This window comes from Atta colombica, unplaced genomic scaffold (genome assembly GCF_001594045.1).
Source record: "Atta colombica isolate Treedump-2 unplaced genomic scaffold, Acol1.0 scaffold261, whole genome shotgun sequence".
In the NCBI taxonomy this organism is placed as follows: Eukaryota; Metazoa; Arthropoda; class Insecta; order Hymenoptera; family Formicidae; genus Atta; species Atta colombica.
In genome coordinates, this window is record NW_017259361.1 from 1,418,290 (window position 1) to 1,427,792 (window position 9,503).

Genomic DNA, 9,503 nt, shown 5'->3' on the forward strand with positions numbered 1-9,503 from the left:
TGAGAATGGAAGAGAAAGACGGAGCGGAATGACAGTGCGAGGAGATGATCGCACGAGAAGATGGTTGGAAAGAGAAGACTAGAGGGTGAAAGAGATGTTATTGCGTAGAAAGAGCAAACGCGAGAGGGAGGACAGGGGGTAGGGAGAGACAGGGTGAACCTGCGACCGTGATCTTTAAGGGTAGGGGTTGGCGCGTGTGGAGAGTGCGTTTTTTCCCTAAGGAGATGAAGGAGAAGGTAGGAGATCACCCAGTCTCAGGGTGAAGGAGGGTGAAAGGGGGGATAAACGGAAGAGATTGTGCGGTGCGTTTCGCATGATTCGAAAGTTGGACAAAGGGTCGATCGCGGCTTCTTAGAAATCGCGAAATTGCACAGCAAGGTCGAGAAAGGAAATTATGGAATTCAGAGAAAATATTTTGCACTCCTTGATCTCTCCACAATTAGCGTTGTTCACTTCGATCGCGTCCTCGACAGGACTGCTTTCACTCCGCAATGCACACGTATACATTTGTTATTTAATGCCTGCTGAATATATCTCTTGCTTTGGCGATATTGACAGTTCCACGTATGCTACTGGCGAGCTTTTTGCAAAAGTTCGCCGCGGTTGTCAATATTTCAAAAGCGGTCGATATAAATTGCGCGGCGATTCGTCGCGTTCAGAGAGTCTTCTTGCGCGAAAGAGTAATGTAACGTCGCGTAAATGTATACAAGTACTTGGGTGCAAAAAAATGAATGCGAAAGCCTCAGTTAAAATCAACAGTGAACGTTGCTTCTAATAAATATTTAATCAATTAACTGATTTTACCGAGAACATCCTAAGAAATCAATCAAGTGTTTCTTTTCTCTTGTAAATTTTGTAGTCCATTTTCTAGTCCATTTTTATTTATTAAGAAAATTCGTTGCAATTTCTTAAGTTTTCAGGAATATTGGTTAAAATGAAAAAGATTCATCACGTTCCAGAATTTAGTAATAATTCAGATTTAAATAAAGAATAAAAATCTTTTTGTTACTTTGAATATCCTCTTCAGATTGCTATTTTTTTGCACGTTAAATCTTCTTTATGTCGCTAATTTTGCAATTTATGTGAAAAATGTAGACTACATTTTTTTCTTTTTAAACAGCCATGGTAACTTTCGTTTCTTTTGTTATTTTCTCTAATTGTCAAGATCTAGATTTCGAAAATTCCAAATTCCACTCAAAAACAATTCTATTATACAGTCTGAAAGTGAATTTTTTTTTCAAACGAATGTTAGTTTTTTTTATTTAAGAAGATGAAATTGTGGAATTTTTAAGAGAAGAAATTATGTAGATTAATACTATCTCTTAGTTTTTATTATAATAATTATATATAAATATCGTTTATTCAAGATTATCAATGTTTGATAGACTTAAATAAAACTAAAAAAAATCAGTCTTACTTTTTATCTTAAAGTAATTTATCTTAAGATGTAATTTTATCTTCAGGTACATAAATAATAGATGGTTAATATTTTTTATAATAAGTTATTTACGATGTTTTAAGATGTTGATAGCAACGAGCAATTTAATTGTATCTATATTTATTTGAAGCTGTGATAATTATTTTAGTTTCAATTTACGATTGCATTCAAATCCAACAGTAAATGACGTGCAATTTATATAACTAAAAGGTATATTTAAAATTTACATATAAAAATATTATTAAGCATTAATATTTAGCCTCAACTATATTGACTCTTTCCTTTCATTCATTTGATTTATTTATGTGATGTAGATTGATTTATTATAAAAATTAGTTCAATCGTACATGTTAAGTAATATGCTTTTACGAAAAAAGTACATAAATGCATTTGAAGAAAAACGCAATCTCTTTTCATCATAACGTGGAAGAACGGAAAGGATTACAGAATACCATTTCGTTTTATTTTCCTCTGTCAATGCGCATTCAATTAATAAAATCTAAAGCCCATATTCATACCTTACTTTCACCAATAAATGCTCGCATTTTTTTCTCAGATTCTTTATATAAATATATATATATATATATATCTATGTGTGTGTGTGCGTGTGTGTGTGTGTGTGTGTGTGTGTGATTTACGATGTCTTAACAATCGACTGCTGCTATCCTTTTTATCTAGTGCATCTTACACAATGCATTGTCAAGATAAGGTGGAAGCAAACATGATTATCGTATCAAGAGCAAAGAATGCAATAGAGTTCAATAGACAAAGAAAACTGACTCGTGCTATGATAACGGTACGCTCGGGGGCCACACCAGCTCCCGCTTTCCCACTATTTCTTCGACAAAACCGGAATCGGCTACGATAACCCCCGCGGGGGTCGTTTCGCAGGGCGGAGGGAAGAGGAAGGGTAGGAGAGGTGGCGAGAGTGCGCGCGTGCAATCGTGCTCGCTCTTCCGTCTCACCTGCTTGCGCACGCCGGGCGCGCATAGCGCGTGCCTGTAGCCGAGAACTCACGACAGTCGCCATACACACGCACATTCGGCGTGGCGGCGATAAAAAAGTAGAAGAATGCCTGTCGGATCCCGGTGCGTATACTGGGTGTCACGCATGCACGCGCGAACGAGCCTTCGTGGCACACGCATACGGCCACATGTCGTACCGTATTGCCATCACACTAACACGCGCACATATACACACGTGATACGGATACGTACACGTGGGTACAAGGATGGTGCGAGCGGTGCGAGCGGTGCGAGCACTCCACCCTGTCAGCCGCCTGTCGTCGCCGTGAAGACAAGGATGGAGATTCGAACGAGCGAGAGAGCGAGAGAAAATGGGAAGGATGAGAGAATGGCGACGTCGAACGGGAGAGAGAAACAGATGATAAAAAAAAGAACCGAATGCACAGGGGTGCGGGATCTGGGGCGATTGTCGAATTAGTGAGTCGGCCGATCCACAAGAGGCTCCTTTCCGTGTTACCAAAAATATCTCTGCTTTTTTTCGCCTTTTCCTTTTGATCTTACGCGTTTATCTGCGTTTGCAGATGCGTTAGGACCGGAATAGGCGCAGATCGAATTTAATTGAATTTTACCCAATGACGTTTTTACAATGATTCGACGGTTATCATCGCTCGAGTATGTTTTTTATCAAGTATGACAGTTCGAAGACAGTTTTAACTATTTTAAAATCGATATAGAATTGCGCTATACGTATATAGGCAGACGATACTCCCGATTTTTGGATCGTGTCGAGCGAACAATCGATCGAGTGACTATCAGAAGATCTCTTTTTGTTCGATGAATATCAGGTTTTGGGATTTTTTCGGACGAAGGGTGGCGAAGGGGCGGAACGCCCGAAGTGAGTACCGCAACACGAAAGTATTTCCGCATACAAACCTGACAAAATATTATGAAAAACTACTATGGCAAACAACTGAGCTCTGTATAATTCGCGAGGATCTCGAAGTGATAAAAAAAAGGATAAAAAGAAGAATTATCTCATTGCTCAGTTTATTTATATTGAAGTATTCATTACCATGAATACTTCAAAATTTAGGAACGCATTGAATTTTTATATATTATCTAATTTGTTCAAACATCGTAACATCTTGATTATCGAAACTTCATGAAGAAAGGTCAATAGGTTATATTTTTTGTTTATTTTTTCCATTTTATAGTGACACTGTTTTTTTAATAGTATTATTATTTTATATATATTATATTTTTTTATAAAAATGTACAATATTTTATGTATTTTAGTAATAATGCTAATTAATATTAAAAAATATTTAACAGTATTAAATAATGTATAAAATAATATTTTATATATTTTTTAATTAAGTTAGAAACAAATTTTTTAAATAGTTTTACAAACACTTTTACAAAAAAAGAGAAAATGTTTAATAAATAGTGTAGTATTAATAGTGTATTATTTATTAGTGTAATTAATAGTGTAGTATTTAAAAAATTTTTTGTATTGTGCGCTTTTTATCAAACTAAAAGAATAATAATTTAAAATTATAAGCTATATTCATATTATTGATTTCGATGCTCTCGATTTTCTAACTTGGAAATAACTTACTTTTCACGAAACAATTCATGAACTTTTCGTGAACAGATTTCAACAACTATTTATCTCTATTAAAATCTCACAATAGGCACCTTATTAGGGTTATTATTATAACTTAACCCTTAACCGTAAATAAAGAAATAGATTATTGCTTGACAGGTCATTGTGGGATTTCAACGGGTCTTTAACCCTTTCATATACCTGCTCAAAATTCTTTCGGTAAACCGTACTTTGCCTTGCAGTATAGAATGACATGGCACTAGCAGCATAATCTCAACTGAAGGTCACATAGCAGGCTATCCTTCCACCTGTACAACATTTTGAAATGTCTAACATCTTCCTAATATGACAAACTCAATTTATGGAATTATATATACACGTCTTAGTCCTCTTATGAAGAGGATTTTCTTTTATAAAATTTCTGAAAATTCTTTTCTTACATTTTATTTAATTTTATTAATATGCTTAATTTTCTTGTGTATTTTCTGTTGTATTTTTTGACTTTAAATAATTAATAAAAATAATTAACACACGTTCGGAAGACTATTGAAAGAAAGTCTGTGCGAGATTTCTTATCATTTGTGTCAATCTGCTTAAATTATTGATTACATAAAAACTAAATATTTTAATTCAAAATGATATCAATTTGCTTAAATTATTGATTACATAAAAATTAAATAATATTTTAATTCAAAATGATGAAATTATATAGGCATATATTATTTATTTTAAACAAATAAAGAAAATTGTTATGTCTTTAACTTTAATGTGTCTCTAATCTTCAATTTGGTTTATAATCATGTTTTAGTTAATCGGAGTTTTACTACGGAAGTTGCTTACAAGATTATTTTCATAATTAACAAAAAGTTCAATGTTTTAATATAAATAAAAAAATATACAAAAAAATCATTTATAATCTTCATGATGAAACTCATGCAAAAGATCATAAATATTTTAATGATTTTAATTGCCGAGTTGATTTTGGTTTTAAGTTAATAAATCTAATATTAATCCTTTACTGTTTTTCTTATTTCTTAAACATGGATAGCGACTCCAGTATGATTGGTATGGAGTACTCCATACACTGAATGATTCAATGTATGGAATTCCATACACTGAATTTCGTATCTGTATAATTTGGTCGGGAAGAAATTTAAAAATTAGAAATTATAATTTAGAAATTACAAATACATACGAAAAATGCCACTGCATTGTTCGAAGAATGTAACGCAATTTTTACATCCCGAGATCAAAATATATAGTAAAATTTATTCGCGTTCTTTTAACGATTTCTACATCAATTTGTTCGAATGAAAGATCATTTTCTTATTTAAGACATTTAAAAAGTTATCTTCGATCGACAATAAAACAAAAACGTAAATTATATTGCGACATACATGTATTGAAAAATGGTCAATAAATTAAATAAGGAGGAGGATCATTAATAATTAATTTTATTTAAAAAAAATAAAATTAGAGAGACTACTTTGCCATGTAGAAAAGATATGTATGAGGAAATATATTTATCCCCCCCCCCCTACTCTCCTCTTTTCTCCTTCAATCTATCCTCGGAAATTCTATACACTGAAAAATTTAAAAAAAAATTTTCGCCGGCCCTGCTCTTAAACATTTAAAATTATTCTTGATGAAATAAATAAGACCGTCATCCATAAGTTTTCGAGAAAAAAATAAATTCGAATTCGTAGATTGCAAAATTGTTTCATTTGATTAGTAAATAATGATCTCAGAAATGGCTATCCTATTGAAAATATTAAAGAGATCTTTTTTCTACTATTTGTCATAAAAAAATTTCAAACTTAAGAAAAATTAGTGACGTATCAGTATTTTTTTTCGTAAAAAAGAGTATTCGCTATCCTTGGATTCATCTTTGATTAAATAAAAAATATAAATCTGAAAAAATGAGGCTTTATATCCTTCAAACACGTACAAAGTTTCATTAAAATAGCTTGAATGATTTTCATGGGAAAAACGAATTTTTTTCACTTTTGATACTATCTATCTTTAAAACTAAGTTATTTCAGATATACTTATAAAATTTTCGTCTTGAATTTGTTTGAGAAATCATCCTTTAAAATCTTTTAACGTACTTAGAATACATCCTGTATATCCTGTATGTACATACATACAGAAGTTATGCAATATACGATAAATCTATTATTTCGGATTTATTGTCATTTTGGTTTGAACTCGAATAATGCGGTACGTTTTTTTACCCTCATTTTCTCATTTCTATAGTATTGTTCATATGATCTAAAAGTATCAATATCGACCGAAAAAAGCTAAAGCAAAAACCGTAATCATTTCTTACATAAATTTTGTTAGTTAAACAAAAGCCATAAATTTGATACAAGAAGAGACCTGATTTTTTATACTTGTTTGAAATCATTATTTAGCGTAAAAAATGGTTCACTAGAGCAAAATCCATACATAGAAGAGAACACAAGTAAAATAGAACTGACAGAAAGAAACGAAGAAACGAATGTTTTTACTTTTTCTGTACACTACTTTAAATAGGTAAAAAATACGAATCTCATAAAATAAAACTGTTAGAAAATTGTCTCAGACATTCCGAGAATTCCGAGTTTCAGAAAAAAACCACACAATAGAATATCGGTAGATCTCTCGTAAAGTAAATCGAAATCTATCGCAGTTAGTAATCGATAAAAAGATTCCAGTATTGCTTCTGTATGCAATAAATAAAAATTAAAAAAGAGCAATTTTTTTAAATTTATACTGATTAAACATTTTTTATTTTAAATAATTAATATAGTTTAAGAATTAAATTATTTAATGATAAAAATCTCGACATTTTAAAGTTTTATGAAATGTCCCGATCGTAATTTTAACTTATCTTGAGAAATGTGAATGAAAATGTGACCATTATCAAATATTGTTTGTACAAATAGTCACGTAGACGGAAATTTTATGTCTTCCCTTTTTTGTGCCTGAGCACACAAGACTCAAACACGTACAATTGATAATCTCTATAAACTTTTAGTATGATTACTTTTCAATTACGAAAATTAATCTTACTAATAAATTTCATTGAGCTTAATGTATTTATATTCTATAAATAAAGAAAGAATGTGGGTGTGTGTATATAATTGTAATATAAATATCCAAATTTAACAAATGTAAACGATGTTACCAAACAATATTTTTGTACAAATCGAAAATTTCCTTTTGAGATATAAAATATTTAAACAATCTAATTTATATATTTATTTTTGACTCTTAAATATATCCGTTTATTCTTTAATTGAATATGTAAGTACGTGATTCAGTTGGAGGAAAACGGTTAGAAGCGTTTTTACGTTTTTGCATTCCTTTTTGAGATGCTATTGAAAGGAATGGAAATCCAACGGGATTTTTCTTTACGTGGTCACCTACCGTATGCAGAATCGACCAATCTACCCCGGGATCTGATCGTTGTATACCATTTTACATAGAGACCAATATCGCGGATCGTATCGTAGTATCTCGATCTGTAACCGACGAACGACGGTTTTTCGCAGCGAAGAGCAGCCGACTTGGAAATTTCCTTTCCGTCGCTCGAGCAAATTTTTTTTTCTCCTCCATTTCTCTCCCGCGGTGATTCGTTCCAATCAGATATCAAACGCGCTTTCGAATATTTTTTTCAGGATATTAAAACGCTCCCGTTTTTCTTTATTTTTTTTTTCTTTTTTTTAAGTAATCGGAAGTTTTTCTACGCGAGCGGATCGCGGGACGATCAAGATCCGCAAAAGAAATCGTCAGCTGTTTTCTTCTGTGAGAAGTTCGTTAACGTAACTATTTCTAGAAGTCTATTTTCATTACGTTGAGAAAATTCTCGCGACGGACAAAATGTCGAAAAGTTGCAACTCGATGCTTAACTAACTAGAGTATGCATTGCGACGATGGCGATGTTCATCTTTTAAATATGTTTCTGATAAATACTAATACAGTAACGTTACAGCAACATTGTAATTTCATATTTGACAATATAACACGTTGTACGTTACACTGGTTGCGTTCGGTAAAATATTTATTTTGCAACTACAGTTTTTTCTTGACGCTGCACTAATTAAATTACACTTTTAAACCTAGAAAAATAATCTTATTTCTTATAGCCAAAAGAACTTCCAACAATTCCAAAATAATTATTCTGCTGAAGGCGATCATTGTTGAGTAGGAAATTGTGACATTGATGTTGTGTTATTGTTAGTTGGTGTGTTTATTGAGTTCTTGTAAAAACAATTATATTTTTTTTTCGGATAAACAAACTTAACAAGAATTCTATTTGTCGGACGGGCAAACACGTTTCCTGATATATGATATTTATGAGCTTGTGTCGGGACCACCGACATTTTGTATATCGGTGAGATAGACCGCGTTACAAGCTTATTACCGAATCTCCTAATTATTGGATCCCAATACCGCTTAATAGCCTAGGCTAATAATAGCGGAGCAGTGCCCTCTTTTCTGCATTAATTCGGTGCTCGCCCACTGGCGAACATGTGGTGTGCGAATAGACTCGAGATGCGGTCCGACGCACCAGCTGGTCTAGGAGGAAGGATATCGAGCTATCTTTCTTTCTTTTTTTCATCCTTTTGCCCTATCGTCCTTGTATCGTGCCGCCGCGGAATTTCGATAGACGGCGTCCGAAAGAGTTGAAATTCAGCACGTTACACTTCGCCGCACAATCGAAAATATATATCTTTGCTTTTATCTCCAAAACTTTTATTATATCAAAATGTAATCTTTACTATATAGTTAACACGCAATGTGATGGAGTTTAACAATAATCTAACGAGATTTTAAATTGTAAGCCTTAAGTGAATTACAAAGTTATTTGGAATAATAAAAAATATTAAAAAATGTTACAATCGATGTACATACACTCAGGGTTGCGTTAAACAGAAAAACGTATAAGAGTCTTCTGTGGAATTTAATATGTACATAGTTTTAAAATTTCACAAACTAATCATAAAGCTGCATTATTGCCGTGTACATTTTGTACAATTTTGAGATTAAAATTATCATCATAAAATTTTGAAACATAAGGTCGAGAGTAAGGAAAAGTATAAATTTCGCTGTATTTATAAATTTAATAAGAACAAACATTTTTAATTTATATTTTGATTATTGAACATTTACAAATCTCTTTCTTTAAATTTTTTGTGGTTTTACAAATTTAAGATAAACAATTTTATAGCTTTCACTAATATTTTAATAAAAAAATATTATAAAAATAAATAATTTATTTAATCTCTTGTTTTATGAAAATAATAGAAATAATAGAAGAAGTAACGAATCGAAGAAGTTACGTTTTAAATAATGGTAACAGGACAAATTACTTTTAAAAATCGGTAACTTATAACTAAATATTTTTTTGATTCGTTAACAAGTTATTATAACGTATTATTTTAAAAAGTAACTTTTCTATCCTTGATTTTTTAAAACAGATTTCGCAATGGCACTCGGAAAAGGGAGC